The sequence below is a fragment of the Triticum dicoccoides genome, chromosome 4B (genome assembly GCF_002162155.2).
Source record: "Triticum dicoccoides isolate Atlit2015 ecotype Zavitan chromosome 4B, WEW_v2.0, whole genome shotgun sequence".
NCBI lineage: Eukaryota > Viridiplantae > Streptophyta > Magnoliopsida > Poales > Poaceae > Triticum > Triticum dicoccoides.
In genome coordinates this window covers 86,891,203-86,913,987 of record NC_041387.1, presented here as the reverse complement: position 1 = coordinate 86,913,987, position 22,785 = coordinate 86,891,203, and positions in this window count along the sequence as shown.

Below are 22,785 nucleotides of genomic sequence, written 5' to 3'. Positions count from 1 at the left end.
GGGGCGATGAGAAGGATCCGGCACAGTTCGATGTCCGGCCGGATGTACGACGGGCCTCCTGAAGCAAGGCGCTCTTGGAGGAGCACCGCTCTTTAATGAGCATGGTGCTCTCGAAGATTTCATCCGCTACCAGCGGTTTGAATGAGGCATTTACAAGCCTGCTCAAAGGCTTTGAGGTATGTAGTGAACAATGCACTATTTTTTTGGTTATGAAGCACGCGCTAGCTGTGCTCCCTATGGATAGTAGCCCCTAATACTCTGGTTGCCCGCCATAGGCGGCAAACGGGGGATCATATAGTAATTGTTGCGATGTATATGTGCGCAGGTATGCAAGGATCCGGCAGCCGACCAGTCTGTTGAAGTTGCCGAACTGAGAAGGCAAATCGGATCTATTGATGTCGATATCACGCTGGTGAATAAACGGCTGGAAGAATCCCAGGGTATGTACTCTGCTTCCCTTATTATATTGTATAGGAAAATGCAAGAATGGCATAATGTTAATGCCCTGTGTATGCACTGCAGATGGTGCTGCTGCCGTGGAGGCCCTAAGGGCCGAGCTTGCTCAGGCTAAGGAACAAGCTCGAGCTAGCAATGCGGCTGCTCTAAAGGCGGCCGAAGAGTTGAGAGCCGAACAGGCTGCTCATCACCGAAGCGAGGAAAAGATAGGCGAAATGGCTGAAGAGTTGAAAAATGCCGCCGACCGGTATGTTCTCCTTGAAAAGGAGAATAAGGCTAGTTCGGCCGAGCTGGATAAGGCACTTAATGCCGCCAAGGAGATGCGTACCGAGATCCGGGGTATTCGGGAGGAGCTCCAACAGGCTGACAAAATCGTGGCCGGGGGCTCCTACCTATCGCGGACGAAGTTTTTAGATCCAAAGTATGCTCCCCTAGCTGGGCGTTGGAGTCCTGCAGACACATATGCGGACTTGACGAATAGTACAGCTGACGCTGCCAAGTTCTTCGAGGATCAAGGTGATAAGGAAGTGGAGAAGCTTTTCTGGTCGCAATTCAATGCTCCCAATCGCCCGCCGCCGTTGAATGAGAAGGTGCCTGCTGTGGCGGAGCTTCATAGGCTATCCGGGCTTGCAATGCGGTCTGTAATAGACCATCTTTGGCCGAAGGGGCCCAAGACGGACAGTTATTTTGGTTTGGTGCAACAATTCCTTGGGGTCGTGACCCGGATCGACACCATGAGGAGGTCGGCGTGCATAGAGGGTGCGTGGATGGCTCTTGTCCGCGTAAAATCCTATTGGACGGATATGGAGGCCACCATTATAGCGACCTAGGATCCGGCGGGAGGCCAATATCCGGCCGAGCACTACTTGGCACAGGTCACAGAAGGTGCTCGCCTAATAGAGGCACATTGCTCGAAGAATATTTTGTTCGAGTGATAAGTCGAATCATTGTAAAAACAATGTTTATTTTAATTATGAGGCTATATTTATATTTTTTGCCTGAAAATATGATTTTGTCCCCTGTACGGCCATTCTTATATGTATAAGTAGTCCGAAAGATAGCAGTCGTTGGCTTCAGCCCCCATGCATACAATGCGGGGGTGTTCGCGAAGAATATGCTTAATCACACTTGATCCAACGTCTTGGTCCATTAAGGAGGTGATCGCACGTCGAACTAGGCAACCGGACTATATAGCTGTAACACTTTCGCTTAGCCATGGGAGTATAATGGTGGGGTTACTATGTAGCCCCTGGTACCTTCGCGTGCATCCGAATACGGGCGCGTGTGTACATGGCTGGAAAACAGCCCTTCGTTAATGCGGAGGAATCCTAGAGATTCCGGTGGGTCTTCGAGTGGTTGAACAGTCTCTCGCTGTATCATGGCGGTCAATTTTCGGCTTTCTCTACTGAGGCGCTCATCCGGAATAACCAGGGCACAATCGCAGTAGTTCTCCTTTGGCCTGCCTTAGCCGATAATAACGGAACGTAAGGCGGCAAACCCAGGAGCCGGGCAAACCCAACATTTGACCAAAGACATGATTCAGAGCTGATGCATATAAGGCCAACCTCGTGACGCCGAACACTCCCGAAGGTGTTCGGACTTTATAACACAAGACGGGCTCAAGAATGCCCATTCAATATGAACCCTGTGTTTCCAGGTACGTGCGGTAATCTGTCATGGCGAAATGCCAATAACGACAGTATCCTCCGTGGGTATGGAACCCATGGGATGGTTTGAGCAACAAGAGGCAATAGAAAAGGTTTACACATGGGCTTAATCTAAAAAGAAACCTGTTGAACGGGGCCCTGCTGCACGTCTGCGCCTTTGTCTCCATTGTGCCGTATCCTGGAAGGGTATTGCGTGAGCGTTGTCTGTGGAAAAAAAGAAAAACTCATAGGAGAGTACAACGTAAGTATGCGATTGATAGTAAAAGTGTAGGATGATGGCCTGCCAATAAGGTTTAGCCAAGTGTGGGGCTGTATTAAATATTTATAGCCCCTGGTGTTCGCTATGGGATTACATATACGGTGTCCGGTTGAATTTTATCCGGGCTACCGGACTCGTCTAACCGTGTCTGTAGTTTTAATGACCAGTCATGTTTTATGATATTAGAGGGCGCTTATAATCCGGCTGCCAGGGCCGTCGCGTGTTCCTCTGCGCGTGAAGAGCGCTCTGTGATTCCGCTAACGGTGATGACGCCACGTGGACCGGGCATCTTGAGTGTAAGGTAGCCATAATGCGGCAATGCATTGAAGCGGGCGAAGGCCGTTCTTCCAAGCAATGCGTGATAGCCGCTTTGGAAGGGTGCAATGATGAAGAGTAGTTCTTCGCTTCTAGAGTTGCCTGGGGGCCCAAATGTTACCTTTAGTACGACGGAGCCCCTGCCGTAGGCTTCAATGCCTGGTATCACCCCTTCAAAGGTGGTGTTGCTTTGGCTAATTCTGGATGGGTTTATCCCCATCCTGCTGACAGTGTCCTCGTATATTAAGTTGAGACTACTGTCATGTCCATGAGGACACGGGTGAGACGGTATCCGTCGATTATTGGGTCAAGCACCAAGGCCTGTGATCCTCCGCGCCGAATACTAGTTTGGCCGTCCATGTGATCGAAAGTGATTGGATGAGACATCCAGTAGTCATATGTGGGTACGATGGGCTCTACAGCGTGCGCGTCTCTGAGCGCGCGTTCATGCCTTCTCGTGGATGTGTAAGTCGCGTGGATCATGTTTACTGTTTTAACTTCTGGCGGGAATTTTTTCTGTCCCCTAGTGTTCGGCTGGCGAGGCTCGTCCTCGTCTTCACTTGGTGTTTCCCTCCCTTTGTGTTCGGCATTTAATTTGCCGGCCTGCTTGAAGACCCAACACTCTCTATGGGTGTGGTTTGCAGGTTTCTCCGAGGTACCATGAATTTGGCATAGTCTGTCCAAGACTCTGTTCAGACCGGATGGTCCCTCTCTACTGCCTTTAAATGGCTTCTTTTGCTGAGAGCCCGTGAATCCGACATTAACTGTTGTGTTATCCGGGATCCCTTCCTTGCTTTGGTGTTTGTGTTTATTACGCCGTGGCTTCCCGTTGCCATCCCTTATTTCGGACGTGCTGGGGTCGCTGGTGCCTTTACGGGCTAGCGAGCTATCTTCACCCGTGCAAAAGCGGGTCATAAGGCTTGTTAAGGCTGCCATTGTCCTTGGCTTTTCTTGGCCGAGGTGTCTGGCAAGCCATTCGTCGCGGATGCTGTGTTTGAATGCCGCTAAGGCCTCGGCATCCGGACAATTGACAATTTGATTCTTCTTAGTGAGGAATCTGTTCCAAAGCTTGCGGGCGGACTCTCCGGGCTGTTGGGTTATGTGACTTAGATCGTCTGCATCCGGAGGCCGGACATAAGTCCCTTGAAAATTGGCCCTGAAAGCGTCTTCTAGTTCCTCCCAACTCCCAATTGAGTTTTTGGGGAGGCTTTTCAACCAGTGTCGAGCTGGTCCCTTCAGCTTGAGGGGAAGGTATTTGATGGCGTGGAGATCATCCCCACGAGCCATGTGAATATGCAAGATAAAATCCTCGATCCAGACCCCTGGGTCTGTCGTTCCGTCATATGCCTCTATGTTCACAGGTTTGAAACCTTGTGGGAATTCATGGTCCAGTACTTCTTCGGTGAAGCACAGGGGGTGAGCGACCCCTCTGTATCTGGACGCGCCATGGCATGTGTTCGACTCTTGTTGTGTCCGGAGTTTATTCTGAACTGGTATTTGGCTTGTATGAGCCTTTGGGTGACCATAGTCCCTCGCCGGGGTGTGTCCTTTAGATCCATAGATGGACCTGGCTGCGCCGACATTCTTGTCCCGATGCTCATGCAGGTTGTGAGCGGCGTCAGTAGCCGTTCTGTTGCCGTTGTGTAGCGGTACGTCTGGTCTCCTGGTCGTATTATTCTTTGGTGGAACGGCCTCATCGTCGAATTCTGGCAGTAGCTTGCGCTTTGGATAGCTTTTGGTATGGCGATCGTCGCCATATCTTTCTTCAGTGTCTAGCACTTTATTCCATCTACGACTAAGCTTTTCCTGTGCGGCTTTGAGCTGTTGCTTCTGCTTCTTTAGACTTCTTGCTGTGGCCATAAGCTTTCGGTGGAGGCTGTCTCGTTCCACTTGTTTGTTCGGAATGATGAATGCATCGTCATCCGGACTGTGTTCCTGTTCTGGGGCGGTTTCATGAGCTCGCCGCTCCTGATCATTTTGATCGGGTGTTTGCTCCGAACTCGGTTTGGCGTGACCTAGATCGTCCTGCTCCATCGCTGGGTCCATGTGGTCTTTACTGCCTTCGGGACTTACTGGTATGTCAATCCTTTTTGCGTCTCTTGTTGCTATTTTTACTGTTGCTGGACTTTGAGCGGCGTCTGCGCCGCTGTTTTGGATTTTGTCCGGGTGTTTTATCTTCCGGATTATCATTGTCGTCCTTCTTGGGCGTATCCACCATGTATATATCGTGTGACAAGGTAGTAGTCTCGCGCCCTAGAGATTCTGGAGCTTTTCCTGCATCGGCGTCCATACCGTTGATGTCTTCGGAGTCGAGGTCAAGAACGTCGGTTAAATCATCAATCGTGGCGATGAAGTGGGTGGTGGGTGGGTAGCGAATTCCTTCGTCGTCTGCTTCCCACTCAGGACAGACATAGTTCGGCCCAGAGCCTCTTGACAAAGAGAGAGACTTTAATGAGTTCAGCATGTCGCCAAAGGGCGAGTGCTGGAAGATGTCCGCAACGGTAAACTCCATTACCGGAGCCCAGCTTGGCTCGGCTGGCTCGAGGGTGTGCGGACCGGAACCAACAGCCGGATACGAGTCCGGGGGCCCGGGGTTACAGGCCTCCACAGAGGTGAGACCTGTGTTCGGCTCCACCGCCGGTGAGCGTGCGGCCTGCGGGGCGGGGTCTACCCCTCCGTCCTTGGGCAACGCAACCTGTTCCGGATTTAGATCCGGGGCTATTGCAGGGATGATGTTCCGAGCATTGTCCGACAGCAGGTCGAGGCCGTGCCCGTCGTGACTATCCGGCGCTCCTGGCGTAGAGCCAAATCCGTCGAAGATCAAGTCTCCGCGAATATCCGCAGTGTAGTTCAGGTTTCCGAACCCGATCTGGTGGCTAGGGGCGTAGCTGTCGATCTGCTCCAGATGGCCAAGCAAATTGGCCCGCAGTGCAAAGCCGCCGAACACAAAGATCTGTCCGGGGAGAAAAGTCTCGCCCTGGACCGTGTTGTTGACAATTGAAGACGCCATTAAGCCTCGAAGCGACGACACAGAGGAACTCTCAATGAAAGCACCAATGTCGGTGTCAAAACCGGCGGATCTCGGTTAGGGGGTCCTGATCTGTGTGTCTTAGGCTGATGGTAACAGGAAGCAAGGGACACAATGTGTAACGCCCCAGTTTCGATGCACCAGGTGTCTGCCAGTTATTCGCCGTCGTTGCCATGTCATTTGCTTGCGTGTTGCATTTTATCATGTCGTCATGTGCATTGCATTGCATACGTGTTCGTCTCATGCATCCGAGCATTTTCCCCGTTGTCCGTTTTGCAATCCGGCGCTCCTATGCCCTCCGGCATTCCCCTTTTGTCTCCTGTTGTGAGCGGGTGTTAAACGTTCTCGGAATGGACCGAGTCTTGCCAAGCGGCCTTGGTATACACCGGTAGACCGCCTGTCAAGTTTCGTGCCATTTGGAGGTCGTTTGGTACTCCAACGGTTAACCGAGTAGCCCGAAACCCCTCTTTTCCCCACTCCGTGCGTCGCATAGCTATAATCCGCTCATATGTTTTTTCCCGAAATTCTGCTAAGTCCCAGAATTTTGTCATCATCATGCCATATTCATCGCATCATATCTCTGCATCCGTAGCACCGTTTCATGCGTGTAATATGTCAAATTGTTTGTCTCAACGAGTACTTCATTTCATTCCATTGCATCATATTCATTTGAGCTCATCTTGATGCCTGAATCATCGTTGCAAGAGTGCTTCATGATGTTGTCTGCTGTCTGTTAACAGAACGAGCTCTTTTGTCATTTTTGCCATGATTGATGTTGTCTTGCTTACAGAGGTGCTTACCATGTATTTTTGTGATCAATGTTGTGACTAGCACAAGCATGCAAACTAGGCATCGTGATGTTGCTGATTTTAGTCCCTATTCTGCTGTTATTTTGATGCCATGTAAACATGTTGCTACAGAGAGATCCATGCATTTTTTGAGATACTTCAGTAAGGATGTTTTTAACATATGGTTATTGTATATCCATTCATGCCCTTGGTTGCAATTATGGAGTAGTCTAGCATGTCATTTTCGTGCTCTACTTTTGCTTTAAAATGTTTCCTGGCAGATTGTTTACATGTTATTCACATTTGCCATGATTGTTGTTAGTGATCCATGCACCCTATGGACTTGCTCTTTCCATGATTAGCTTCACAAACATGTCTTCTTACTGTTGGTTGCCTTGCCATGCCATGTAATACTCTGTGGTGAGTGGTACAAGCTCACCAACATGCCTTCATAATTCTGTTTCTGCCATGTTTGAATCTGTAATATAACTTGCTATGTTTACATGGGTGCCATCATATTTTCTGATCCTTTTTGGCTTATGGTCAGTAAGGGACTTTTGATCTATGCAATTAGTAGGTTCATGACATGCCTTTGTTTGCCATGATAAGTTCCTGTAACATGTTGTTTGATAGCTCTAAACACTGCAACCTGATGTTATTTTCTGCAAAGTCTGAATTGTTATTGTTTGCAATCTTTCCATGTGTGTTTGAGCATGTTCTAGTAGTTTCCGGAGATAGCTCAGTGTTCATGTTTTGTAATGCTTTACCTGTACATCATGTCCATGTCTTTTGTTTTCTTGTTGAGATGCTGTAGCTTAATGTTTTGATGCTTGCAATATGCCTAGTTGCTGTTTTGGACAGATTGTTGCTATAACTTGTATAGTGTGTGTTGAACCGTTGCTCCGTTTTGAGTGTGCTCTATATGAAACTTGCTTGTTTTTGCATATAGTTTCATATTATCATGTTGCATCCTTGTTTTGGTGTGTTTGCTTGATGTTTGAATGCATTTTGCATCAATGCCATGTTTAACTTGTTTTGCTCATATCTTCTAGGCCGTAGCTCCGAACTAAATGAACTTTATATGTAACTTGACTAGAATCTCGTGTAGATCATCTTTGTGCATCTTAACTTGCTGTTTAACAACTTGAACATAAGGTTTATTCAGATCTGGACCAACTTCGAAATTTGCGTATGAGGACTTACCGGAATTATTATATGTTGTTCCCGGCGTCATTTAAACTTGCCTTGATGTGTTGCTCTTGTTTGCATCATCTCTTGCCATGAGTAGCTTCATGTAGCTTTGTCATGCATCATGCTTGTGTGTGCATCATGCCTTGTTCATGTGTGGTGTGTTTACCATGGTGTGTGCTTCTTTTCGATAGTTCCCGTTTCCTTGCGATCGTGAGGATTCGTTCGTCTACGCTTGGTTTGGCTTCATCCGTTCATCTTCTTCATGGACTTGTTCTTCTTCCTTGCGGGATTTCAGGCAAGATGACCGCTACCCTGGATCTCACTACTATCATTGCTATGCTAGTTGATTCGTTCTATCGCTTTGCTGCGCTACCTATCACCTGTTTATCAATCATCCCATATTGCCATGAACCTCTAACCTTTGACACCTTCCCTATGCAAACCGTTGTTCGGCTATGTTACCACTTTTGCTCAGCCCCTCTTATAGCGTTGCTAGTTGCAGGTGAAGTTGAAGATTGCTCCATGGTGGACAGGATTTTGTTGGGATATCACAATATCTCCTACATTATTAATGCATCTATATACTTGGTAAAGGGTGGAAGACTCGGCCTTTTGCCTGGTGTTTTGTTCCACTCTTGCCGCCCTAGTTTCCGTCATACCGGTGTTATGTTCCCGGATTTTGCGTTCCTTACGCGGTCGGGTGATTTATGGGACCCCCTTGACAGTTCGCTTTGAATAAAACTCCTCCAGCAAGGCCCAACCTTGGTTTTACCATTTGCATCACCACCACCTATACCCTTCCCTTGGGTCGGCCAACCCGAGGGTCATCTTTATTTTAGCCCCCCCGGGCCAGTGCTTGTCTAAGTGTTGGTCCGAACCGAGCCGCCTGCGGGGCCCCCTCGGGGCAACTCGAGGTCTGGTTTTACTCGTAGCCTGTCTCATCCGGTGTTGCCCTGAGAACGAGATATGTGCAGCTCCTATCGGGATTATCGGTGCATCGGGTGGTCTTGCTGGTCTTGTTTTACCATTGTCGAAATGTCTTGTAAACCGGGATTCCGAGTTTGATCGGGTCTTCCTGGGAGAAGGTATATCCTTCGTTGATCGCGAGAGCTTATCATGGGCTAAGTTGGGACACCCCTGCAGGGTATAATCTTTCGAAAGCCGTGCCTGCGGTTATAGGCAGATGGGAATTTGTTAATGTCCGGTTGTAGATAACTTGACACCAGATCCGAATTAAAACACATCAACCGCGTGTGTAGCCGTGATGGTCTCTTCTCGGCGGAGTCTGAGAAGTGAACACGGTCTTTGGGTTATGTTTGACGTAAGTAGGAGTTCAGGATCACTTCTTGATCATTTCTAGCTTCACGACCGTTCCGCTTGCTCTCTTCTTGCTCTTATTTGCGTATGTTAGCCACCATATATGCTTAGTCGCTGCTGCAGCCTCACCACTTTACCCCTTCCTTTCCCTTTAAGCTTTGCTAGTCTTGATACCCATGGTAATGGGATTGCTGAGTCCTCGTGGCTCACAGGTTACTACAACAACAGTTGCAGGTACAGGTTATGCGATGATCATGACGCGAGAGCGATGCTTGCTTGTGTTGAGTTCTTCTTCTGCTTCTTCGATCAGGGGATAGGTTCCAGGTCGACAGCCTGGGCTAGCAGGGTGGATGTCGTTTGAGTTTCTGTTTATGTTTCATCCGTAGTCCGATGGTGCTATTGTGTATGATGTACTGTTGTATTCGTGTGGCATTGTATGCCTCTTGTATGTATCCCCATCTATTATGTAATGTTGATGTAATGATATCCACCTTGCAAAAGTGTTTCAATATGTGGGTCTATCCTTGGTGGGACCTTCGAGTTCCTTTTGGATAGGGTCGCATATTGGGCGTGACACAATGTTTACCCAGGTTCGGGCCCTCTCGATGGAGGTGAAACCCTACTTCCTACTTGATTAATATTGAAGATATGAGTAGTACAAGAGTAGATCTACCACAAGATCGTAGAGGCTAAACCCTAAGAGCTAGCCTATGATGGTATGATTGTAATTGTGATCGGCCTTCTAAGGACCATCCTCTCCGTCTTATATAGACACCGGAGAGGGCTAGGGTTTACATGGAGTCGGTTACAAGGAAGGAAATATAATATCCGGATCGCCAAGCTTGTCTCCCACGCCAAGGAGAGTCCCATCCGGACACGGGCCGAAGTCTTGAGTCTTGTATCTTCACGCTTCAATAGTCCGGACGATGTATACAGTCCGGATGTCCGGATACCCCCTTATCCAGGACTCCCTCAGTGGGAGAGGGAGATAAGATGCAGAATGCTACAAAATGAACCAATCCCTCTTCCCATAATACAAGAGTGTTTTGAACACTGGTGTACTATACAAAATGTTCTTATATTATGGGACGGAGGGAGTAGCTGTTAATGTAAGTACAGTGATAGGCCACGTTCAGTCCTTACAAGAGGACTGCAGAGCTAAACCTCTTCAAAAGTATTGGGTTGATTCTAAATTTATGTAAGAGTCCATACGGATCTTATAATGTCCACCAAATGGACAATTACGAGGCTAACATGTGCTGTGATGCTACATAATCAAACAACTATGAAAGTAAGTATGGTCATACAGGGCAAGAGGTACTCACAAGAGCAATGCAGTGTGCAGTATAGTTGCGAGATTCTGTGGTCCCTTGAGAATGAATGTTCTTCTGCTAACAGTTTTCGTACAAGTGAGACATTAAGGCAAATGCAGAAATGTAGTTCAAATTGTGATGTGATATCATAGATAGTACCTTACGCTGCAGCCGAGACCAATGTGTAACAAGATTATTCCAGTCACCGTCGGATAAATGTAGCACCGAAGACTTTACAGAAATTTTGTTCAGAGGCTTTCCATTGAAGTGCGCTTGCCTCAGGTAGGAACGATACTTCATCAACGAGTGCTTGAAAAGCGCAACCAACCCTTGCTCGTCATCACAATCCAGTTTGCTCCTCGCCTATTTAAAAGAATGAAATCTTGTGTCTTCTGTCAGTAGAAACATATGCAGTAATGACCATGAATAACATTAGTACATTACTTACGCGTAAGTTGCGGAGGAAGACTGGAAATTGTTCTATGTCTGCGATATAATCTTTCCATGAAGGAAAGATGTGCACAAAGTTCTTGACAACAACATAAGCTTCGTCTTCTAAACTGGGAAGAAATGGAACAGGGGTCCTATTTGCTGCAATTGGGGCTCTCTCTGGTTCGAAAAGGGATTTGGCAACTGGATTTGGTGTACTCTTTGCTGGAATGGGGGTTTTGCGTCGTACAGCTGGTGCTATGTCAATTGGCATAATCATACTATTTGCTGCAGTTGGGGTCTGCTGAGTTGGGGCATCAGAAATGACCAGTGTAGTAGGGCTAGAGTCTACTAGAGTTGGGGTGTTTTGTGGGTCAGGTGATATTGCAACTACACCTAATGGGCTATTTGATTTATCAGGTGCAACTACCTTTCCAAATACTTTGCTTGTGTTCCTCCATGATCAGCAATCACCCTCTTCCTTTTGAACGTCTGATACACAAGAACAACATTTGAATGGATAAATATGGTATGATGACAGATGGAATATGTACTGAAAATGGATAGGCAGGGCGTATTCACATACACGCTGTGTAAACTAAGCTAATGGCAGTTCAACAAAGTAGAAGCAATGCAAAGCATCAGTTGCAAGATATGTGCGAGCAATGTAACCTTGGAAAGTTAGAGCAAGTACCTTGATGGGTGAATAACATAGGGCATCTTCCTCTGACTCCTCCGCTAGGGAGCTACATTGACTTAGGTCTCCCTCTAGCTCAGAATCACTGTTAGGATCATATTCTGAGCATGAATCTATAGGTGGAGAGCGTTTGCATTGCATTGCATCCAGACTTGATTTTAGTCCCTTAATGCCAAGTTTGACAGCCATGGCATTGTTCTGCTTTATTCGTTTCATGCACGCAAGCTCATAATCATTATGATGCTGTTCAGAATTTGAGATTCATGAAAACATAAAAAGTAGTCAGATTATCAATGGAATGCATTGTGGATTCAACTCAAAGAGTGTCTCCCTATAAACCCCTGCATATGCAAAGTTCACCCCCCAACCGTGCTGACCAGACCACACACAGAAATACAAACCCTTTATGTCTCTATAACAGGCAGGCACACATTTCTAAACTGAAGTAGGAATATTAGAATCATATGAAATTCGTATTTGAACAAATAAACTAAGCAATTATGAGTGGCATAATGTTTAGCTTCAAGGGTGGAGTGTTGGTAGTGCGACACAAAGCAAGTAGGTAGATTGTATTCCATGTAAAAGATCGAAACCTATGTAAAAGCTGGAAATGACACTTTCTTTCTATACAATGCAGTGTTCGTTGCCCACACATGATGGAAGAGATCACATAGAGAAATACTATTCACTCATGTCTACGGTTCCAGTATTTAGAAACAGGGTGGTCCACCCTAAAAGAATATTGACAACAAATATGACAAGGCAAGCATAGATGTAGTGAATCAATCATTTACTTGTGAGCTTACTAGGACAAGTATGCAGAACTGTAACTGCAGTAAGAGACCGTCCAAAATCTGAATGAAGAAGTTTGTCTAGCACTTATTATTTGCAACTAATCGACGTGAATAATTGGATATTATATCGAATGAATAAGAAAGACAAGTAAAATTGTCAACAAACCTCGCTTGCAGTAGTAATCTGGGTCAATGTCACTATGACCAACAATCCATAATGACTAGTGTTTGTTCCGAGGGCCGGAATTTTGAAAACCCTGTGAACTTTAGAGGTACTAAAAATTACCGAAATACATCTGAACCATTAAGTGTAGGTAGCACTGAGCACACAACAAACCCTAATGATAGTCCTGCCTAATGAGTAATGAATCAATTAGAAAATGGGTGACGAGGAGTGGCTGCTGAGTGTTGAGGACGTATCTCAGGATAAATCGGGTTGGCTTGGTGGGTGCTGCATGCCTGAGCCCTGAACGGACTGGGAAGGTAGGCACGGCGGCGCGCCCAGGCAGCGGTGACGCTGTTGGGCGAGCTGCTCCTGGCCTCCTGTTAGTCCGGCGTCTCCTCCTAGAGTCATGCCGTCCGGGGACGACAAGTCGCCGGCGAGGCAGGCGGCTGGGGGCGAGTAGAGACCGGAAGCGCGCAACAGAACAGAGGGGAATCGGGGCCTGGGACGACCCAAAATCCCAGGGTGGGCCGGCCCACCATGGGCACCCTATAGAGATATACACCCAAGCGGCGAACATGCATTTTTGAAACTAATTTAGGAACATTTAGCTGACCAATTAAACAACTCTGTTTTAATAATATCAGATTCGTATTTGAACAACTAAGCTTGTTTAGCTTGATGGGTGGAGCAGTGTTATTATGACACGAAGCACGTATTCTGATCGTATAGTGATCATAAAAGGGGGAAACTCTAAGAATATTTTTTTAGCAAAAGAGGGGTTCCCCTACGATTTCTATTAAAGAAACCACTACGGAACCAACATGATCAATTAAACCCTAAGCATGATCAATTAAACCGTATTATGGCTGTGCCATGGCAGATTTGAAGCTGCAAACCGGAGAAATGATATTTAGCATCCATTGTTTGGTTCGAACTAAGAACTAAATTCTAAGAGCTAGAAAGAAAGTAGAGTAACCAAGTTAAGATCTATTTTCTGGTTGAGATCAAAAAGTTGAGGAGATATGAAGTACCACCACTCTTGCGGCGCTGTGTAGGCATCGGGGGTGCGATGGCTGTCGGTGGCGTTGAAGCAGATCTGCGACGGTAGACGGGTGCATCGGGGGATAAGTCCCGTTGCGGTGGAAGAGAAGGTCGTGTGAGCGGCCTCGGAAAAGAGGACGACATCGCCGATGAAGCGAGAGGATGCGATGCAAGGCTATTGGTCTGTCGCCGTGGATGAGAAACGTCCATCTCTAGCAGTGGACGACGCGGTCTTGGTAGGCGCTCCGGCATGGTGGAGGACGGTAGCGATGGATGTGGTGGAGGAAGGCAGCGATGGATGGGGTGGCGGACGGAGGCTGGTGTGGGGATGGGGTGTTCTAGTGCGAACGGTGTATGAATGGGAAAATGGAGGGAGAGGTACGGGGAACCATGTTTTTGGGACGCTCCTGTCTGAAATATGGGAAAGTTACGAACTTAGCCCCCGTTTAAAATTTGGACGTCTCGTCAGTTGGGGATAGGACGGTAATCTTGCATCTCACCAATATTTGCCCAGAGCGATTTCGGGCGAGGAGAGGGTGGTTGGCGCCCATGGTTGGCACCCATGGTGTATGAATGGGGCTGACAGGTAGGGCGGTTGTGTCACGTCCGAGTGAAGTTACAAACCTGCCCCTAATGAAAATATTTGCCTACATCGATTTCGGCCGAGTCGAGTTTGTTTTGCCGCCCACCGTGTATGAATGGGGAATGGAGGGAGAAACAGAGGTCTTTCGGATGAGCTTGAATCAAATGTGTTTTGCCGCCCATGTTTGACGCCCACCGTGTCGGAATGGGCTCAGAGGCAGTCGTGTCACGTCTAATTGAAGTTACTAACCTACCCCTATTTAGAGCAGTGGAAATCGGGCCGATGGATTGTCCATGTAATGGGTAGACAATAATTCCCATCTCCCAAGCTTCGGGTAGCCGACGTGGGAGTGGACATTTTGTCGCTTCTTTTGAATTTTGGGACAAAAGCATCCACGTTTACCCTGGCAACTAAATTCGAATCCATTTTGTATTTCTATATGAATCTTTATAAATCATTCTATGTGTTTTTATATATCTTCAAAAGGACGACAAAGATGTATTCCACTGTCATATATGAATATGGTTTACAAATGTCGATACTCAAATTTAGAAGCTAGAATCCAGTTTAAGGTGAATTCGAATATTTGGAACACTTCATGTCCAACTCAAATGTCACACACAGCATAATGTGTACTCCCATTTACATATGTACACAAACGATGTATCAAGATTCAAATACCGAGTCAATCAACCAAGAATGTACAGAACTAACAGACATATAAACACTTATAAAGTATATGGATCAATAATATCAACTAACATACATAAGCGAGGCCGCTGTACTTTTTTTCTACAACAACATCCTTTTTAGCTAGCATCTTGGCCCTTTCCAATGTGTGCTACTTATGGTCCATCTATACTTCTATTAGCATTGAATGCACATTCAACCCGATTGGCATATTTGTAGGTCTGCCACAGCAATCCAAATGAAATGTCTCCGAGTCTTATCAATTAATACAAACTTGTGCTCAAATGAAATTACAAACCAAAAAACAAAAAACAAAAAACAATTATTACATGGTCTCTAAAACAAATGGCTTGATTGATTACATGAACAAACAACACAAAGGTTATTCAACGATGGAAAGAACATTTCACCTATTATTTACCAAGTGGGAATTTAATTTCCTTTTTCCTTCAGGACCTTAACAATGTGGTCAGTCTCAGCTTGCTTCGTTTTGAAATCCACCAAATATTGAATGGTTGTCTTGAGTACTGCTTGTGATTGTGCTGTTTGCTTCCTCAACATGTCAACTTCATCTCTAAGTGCAGAAGCAGAATCTCTTGCTACCACTAGTTTAGCGTCTAGAGCATCAGCAGTTGGCAATTCATAATGCACAATTGGGCCGGTGCCACTGCTGTGGGATGATGCAACGTCCATGGGGACCTCGCTCTTTGATCTTGGGCTAACCTGTTTTGCCATTAAAGTTCTGATTGGATTCAGAAAAGTTAAAGTTAGCAAAACATCTCAACTGGGAGTTATAACAGCAAACCAGTTAAACAAACAAGAAATTAAAGAGTTTCAATTGGATGCTGAAAAGTAGTTATTAACATAATTGTAACCCGCTATTGCAGCAGCAAAGCAGTTAAACAAACAAGTAGATATTTAAGTTAAGGCAAACAGGTAATTCTTAACAGTAAGTATCAAACACATAGATAGGCGCAGTCTACAATAGGATTAACAGGCTGTGGCATTATGTAATCAGTAGCAAACTAAATTAAGCCAAGCAACATAATTGAACAATTTTACAATAAGTGGCTAACTAAAATTATGAGAAGCAGGTAACTAAACTTATGCTAGTTCTTTGTACATGCACACTGCAACTTATTTTTCGCTTACAAGGTTGTACGAAGGAGTCCATGGCATCAATTGCTTGAATACGCAGTCCCAATACTTCTTTCTTCCCACACTGCATTAGTAAGTCGAATGGTTAATCTGGTAAGATGATGCATCCTTGATATGTTATATGAGGACGTGTAGTCAGACTAATTGTAGCCACACACATCACACTGGCTTTTACTGTATATTTCATGCGATTACTTTTGGCATATCGAGATCTAAGCAATCTACAATAGGATGAAAAGATTGGCATCCTTCACATTGTTAGCGATCTCAGTTCATAGAAACAAGCAATTCAACCATTTTGTGGGTAAATCAAAAGCGCCACTGGAATATTTTTCACAACCTAATCATACACGCAAAAAGGGGCGACACCACCATAGGGGTTGGTATGGGCGGCCGCCTCAGGTGGCTGGAAAGTGTGCACCTAGTTTGAGTCATCCAGGTTGGCCCTGGCTAGTTTTGTTCGTCCCAACGCACGAGCAGGCAATGTAAAAAATGAAGAAAAATGTTTCAATTTGGATGGGTCAATAACATAAGTGCAAGGCAGGCCCTATAGCAGGCTCGCGGCCCCAACGGGCGCCTCCCATATCGATCGACAGCAGGAAAAATCCCAATTCATTCGCTCCAGCCTCCAGTCTGGTTTGCTCCTAACCTAGCCGCCGCTGGATAGGCCGACACAGCACTTCCTCGTGCCCTCGTTCGAGGGCGGTCGCCGGGCTTCAGGCGAACGAAAGGGCAAGAAGATGAAGATCCAACCCTAGGTGTAGCCTACGTGGGAGGCAGTGGCGGCAGCACGGGCATGGCATCGAGCTTGCGCAAACAAACAATCGCAGCTTGCAAGAGTAGCATGCGCAACGAGAAGGTACATCACATCCCTGATTATATCTAATTCAACTCTTCAATTTCTGGCCAATAGTTAAACCTGACGGTGTTGTAAAACTGCTTGTATGTAGGGAATTTATGAGAAAATGAAACCAATTTCTACTTATTTTATAACTCCCCCAATCAATACTGAACTGACTGAATCTGATGTATCTGATCAAGTTTCCAATGCAAACATACAAGCTCATGTTGTTCTTGAGCCTGAAGTGTCTAATGAACAAACTGCTAATGAAGGATTTGATGCAAACATTTAAATGCTCCTAGTGATGAACATATAGTGTCTAATGAGGGACCTAATGCAAGCATTTTGCAAGCTCATTGAAGGATTTAGTGTCTAATGATGATCTGCTATGTTCAGAGAGACATAGATTTGCCGGCATTGATGACAAGCAAATTATAGTGCATTTTCATAGCTTGAGGAAACGTCGAGGCCATCTACTAGAAAGTCCCCGTATCATGACAACATAGCATAAATACTTTTCTAATCTGTTGTTTGAAACTATTGGCATACTTGTGCAGGATAGATATATTGATATGCAGTTTGCGCACTAGTTATAGGTGCAATTACACTTCGATATTTTCAGCCAAAGAACGAATAATTCAAGCAGGTACATACCATGTTTGTAGTCCTTGTACACCATGTTGCATTTTGTGTTTTTGGTGCTTGCATCATTTAGTGTTTATAATCTGAACTACTTTGGATCATTAGCTAGTTTTCAAAGTGCATGTAGCTTCACATTTCTCAAGTTATGTTGATTTCCGAAGTGCAAGTGCCTTCGTATTTTTAAGTTAAATGTTCACCCCTGGTAACTTGAATTCATGGATCCGCCACTGCACACAAATCATACACGAATGCTAGTACAAATTAAATGAAATGCAGGGACTTACACTAGCTTGTTGTACAGGCACACTGCAGCTCTGCTTGCGCTTGGGATGTTCCATGTACAAGTCCATGTTACCACTTGCTTAGATGTGCAGGCCTTGTGCTCCTTGCATCCCCCTCTGCATTTTTGACACGACGAATGGTTGATCAAATAAGAGGAATCGACCTTGATGTTGTACCGGAGGACAGATACTTACAAGGTTATACAGGTGTGCAGGATGTGTACCAGATCCCGTAGTGCCGTCATGCTTCACTAAAAAATGGATTTGCTTGTTTCAGATGATATCTCCAGAAGAAATAAGAGTTAAAGTCAGAGTTGCATAGGCGTGTAAGCTAATAGAGCAGTGAAAGATATCCAAACATCATCGGAACAGTGCACAAGGGAGTGATGTGTGGATACCTAGTTCGGGCCGGCGTTTGGGCATGCTTGCCTAGCTAGAGTGCGGGTCACTTCAGAGCCGTTGAGGGTGATGCGCTAGCGTTGGCTGGCCGTGCACGGATGCAGATCTTGAGTGGCAGCGGAGCGCTACGATGCGGTGGACGAGACCGTTCGTGAAGCCCCAACGGCCTTGGGGGGCAGAGGTGCGACAATGTGCTCGGCGAAGTAGCCCCGATGAGCTGGGAGACGGCGTCGGTGAAGCGCACCTGATGCGGTGGAACTCGGTGTCTGTGAGGCACGTCGGTTGCGGTGGCCGACGTTGTCGGTGGACCACCCGGTGCGGTGGACGAGGGCGTAGATGAGGTAGCTCCGGTGCGGTGGTGAAGCGCGATCGTCATCTTCGTCGTTGTTGTCCAGCACAGAGGTGGGAAAGAGATGAGATGAGGGGCGATTCGAACTTTGCTTGGGTTGGCGGCGAATTAGGGATTTGAGCAATCTGGGCACGGAAGGGGACGGTGGAGAAGAGAGATTTTGCAGGGCTGGAATTGGGGCCGCCAGATATTTCAATCTGAAACGTGGAAGCGCGAACTTATTTTGTCGTCGTCCTTTGGGGGTGGGGGGGTGGGAGGGAGTGGGGGAGGGAGGGAGGGGGTGGCTGGGTGCTACACGTCCGTCCGACACACACGACCACCCCGACAGGACTATGTGCCTTTGTGTCCATGACATGTGGGCCCAACAGGTGGCTGGCCCACATGTCAGTGACCCAAAGGCAGGTGCCTTAGGACACCGAAGCAGCGTCCACCCCGACACGACCCTGGTCTGCCTGGTGTGCCTACATTTGAGAATGCAAACGAATCTTCTTTCATTTGCAAATGAATCTGTATGTATTACCATGCCCGTGTTTTCCTTGCAATAATTTATCATTCAAAATGAGATACTTCCTCCGTTCACTTTTGTAAGTCGTTTCAGATAACTTAAAATGAACTATTTTGCACATTGTCTGAAATGTCTTCAAGGTCTTATAAAAGTGAACAGAGGGAGTACTATAAATTAATTAATGAGGAGTTATTTGAAAAAAAAATCGAAACGGTATCCACGCTAACGTGGATTAGAGTGTGGGTCACATAATTAGTTATTTGAATTAGAGAGTGTGTCACGTAGCGATTTCCAATTTTAACGTGGATTTCACATTTCACTGTATCCACACTACTTTTTTTAATACAAATTCATATGTATATGATGAACACCATGGTAGTGAGAAAACTTTTGGATGGATTCAAACATATGACCTACAAAAAAGCACAACAAATTGAGTAAATGTCAACTTTTCGAAACTTAGTATGGCACGAATTCGAACTAATTACCCGTATGCATGGTCCTCGGTTCAAATCTTACAATGTACACTGAATTGAAACATCGATATTAAGTCTCGTACTATGTACATTCAAATGATATTTTTAGCCCCCCCCCCCGCACACACGCTACATACTTCCTATATCGGTAAATCTTCCTCTCCTAACCACCTTAGGAAGCTATCGATTTCCAACACACGTTCATTCTTTCTCTCCATGTTTCGATCTCTAAGTCTCTCAACTACACAACCCCTTTTTCCACTCTGTTACCAAATGTATTTACCTCACACACCCGCCATTGCACCTCATGCCGAGCTCTCTCTCTCTCTCTCTCTCTCTCTCTCTCTCTCTCTCTCCCCTCTCCCCTCTCCCTCTCACCCTCTCGCGCTAAATACATGCATTGCCTATCTAGCCCCCCAACCTCTCGTGCGCACGCACGCACGTTGTAGATCTAGGTCACTCCCTCAAGACTGTCTCACTCTTTCTTCCGCACGGCAGGCCACACTCGCTCAATCTCGCTCTCTTTATCTGAGTCTCGTTTAACCTCGTTTTCTTCCCCACACAAATGATATACTCCCTGTTCGGGCCTCGATCGACACACTCTATACTCTCTCACGCAGATTGTCTATCTAGGTCAGTCCATCCAAGCCGCTGCCACTCTTTTGACCTCATGGCGGGCCACACTCACTCAATCTCTCTCTCTCTCTCTCTCTCTCTCTCTCTCTCTTTGTATGTCTCGATTGACCTTGCTCTTTCTCGGACAAAAATGATATATCACCATGTTTGAGCCCAATTCGACCTATTCACATGTATACTCTCTCATGCACATTGTCTATCTAGGTCACTCTCTCCAACCTGTCTCACTCTTTAGATCGCACGGCGACCCTATGTGATCGATTGACCTTGCTTCCTCCCACGCACAAAATATATCTACACGTCTGTGACTAGATCATCTCTCAAGCTCTATCTTACAACCCTCACCCTTGCCAAAAGCTCAATCGGACAATATCTCTTCAGAGCATATATATTTGTTCAATGAATGTCGGACCACACTTACTTTGTCTCTCTATCTATGTGTCTCTCGATTGACCTTGCTCTCTCACACCGTATCTTCCACGCATTGAAGCTACTACCTCTCCATCCCTCGCAAAGCCGGAGCTATTTACATTGCGAGGGGCACTCCAACATTGGATTAATTTGTGTAGGCATTTATTCCGGCCGGTTTAGATTATATTTTCGTAGCATTCGGCCCACAACTACTCCAAACACCATTGCAACCCCCGCAACTCCCCTAGTTGATTTCCCTCTGGCTCGGTCATCGCTCTCTCGCACGTCCTTTCTCGCCTTCAATGTCACACCATGGTATTATTGCAAAAAACCATGTTGTTCTCTTTAATTATTATAAATAATCTACAAAACTACACACCGATAGTCCACTTGGAATGGAACAAATTTTGACCCACAAATTAAAGTGCTACAAACTACACACCGAGGGGCCCACATGTCATGAAACAAATTTGGACCCATATACAAATTAAAAAATAAAGGACGAGGATTGAACATGTTACCGGGCATTCAAGCCGCACGTCAATAGGGAACATACGTAGAACAACAATGTTTGTTGTACCCCCCTTTGTTCACATATATATTACCACAACCTATTTAATGGATAACATGTAATATTATTTTTAGTACTATTCACCTTCACTTACTGATGGGTTCCATATGTGCTCTCTCTCTCTCCTCCCCTTCTACGTTTAGACGCACGGGCAAACACGAAGAACTCGTGGGCGATGTTGCCGTTGACCATATCTGGACGCGTTCACAAGTCACGGCACCGGTTACACGTACTAGCAGTTAATTTGGAAGTATATTAAGTGCACGCGGATATTAAGTACTAGGATATTATTTGCGTGTTATTATGTGATTAGCACTAATTTTTGGCATGAAATTAACTGCACGCTAAATGTGTTGAGCGCTCGACATTGAAACAGTCTAGGTCGTTGGATGATAAGGAATACATGTGGCTTGATGACTTTTTATATTTAATTTGATACGGCTCTAACAGAACATTCAATCGATCAAACCATAGATTTCGTTCAGTCTGACTCCGACTTTAAATTATACGACGATCGATATAAAATAAACGGAAATGATAAACGTTCGGACTTTAAGCATGGCAATCCAAACGTTTTTCATGGCAAATTTAGATTATGCGGTAGCGGCGGGGGCATCTTGCGGTGGGAAGCGGCTCCTCTATCGTGATCTGTGTGTCGTCGGGCCACTGACCGACGGCAACGGCGGCGTCTTGCGCCGTTGTTGGTGAACTCCTGGACGTTGGCCTAGCTTCAAGGAAGGCCAAAATGTTCTGGACTTTGGAGCGAGTCAACTGGCGGGAGGAGGCGACTGGCGTTGGTGCAAGGAAGCGGTCGACGACGGCCATCCATGCCGCTGAGGGGGTCACAGGCACCCGCGCGGGGATAGGCGCTGTCAACAATGCAGTGGAGACATTCGTGTGCACAGGCACCAGCACGGGCGTGCACGTCAGTGCACGCGCAGGCGCATGCGCTGGCAGGTGCACGGGCACCGGCACGGGCATGCGAGTAAGTGCACGCGCAGGCGCATGCGCTGGCAGGTGCACGGGCGCGTGAAAGTCGGCGGGGACCTTGTGGAACCCCGTGGGATCAAGCTCGGCGACAATGTGTGGCTCCCAGCCCATTAATGCCACAGGGATGGGCGTTGGCGCAGTCGGGGCGACGGGAGCCAGAACGGGAGCGGGGACAGGCGCAGCGTCTTCCCGCAAGGCCAGTTCAAGCTCGTCCCAAAGCGCCTTATGTTCTTGAGACTCTGGCTGGGTGTCTTCCTTAGGAAACTGGAACACTAAGGGCAGACCATCGTGATGCGGCATGGCATACGTTTAGGTCAGGCTAGTTGGAGGTAGACGATAGGAGAATCGGCGAGGAAGAGAAAAGATTGTAGCGATACTGGGTAGTGCGGGGTTGATTTTAAACTGCGGCGTCGGCGACATTAAAAGTGGGAGCTGTTGGGACGAAGGTGGGCGGTGGAGCCTGGTCAAAGGGCTTGCCTCCTGGTGAGCCTGCACAGCGGTCTGCTCGCACGCCTCCCTGTCAGCCAGCACAGCGGTCTGCTCGCACGCCTCCCGTCGACTCACATGCTTGCTCGGACGGCACCTGCCGATGAGAAGCGGGGACTCGTGGCGGCACATAAACGCCCACGGTTTCAATAGTGAAAGCGTTTGCCTTAACATGACAGGTCTTTGTTCCAAAATACCTTGGCTCTTCATTTGTGCAACTTGTCATAAGCAACTTGTCTCAAATTGAAGAAAAAACTTATGAAGTAATATTTGTGCCATATCACGTGACCATGCTTAGTTTCAAGA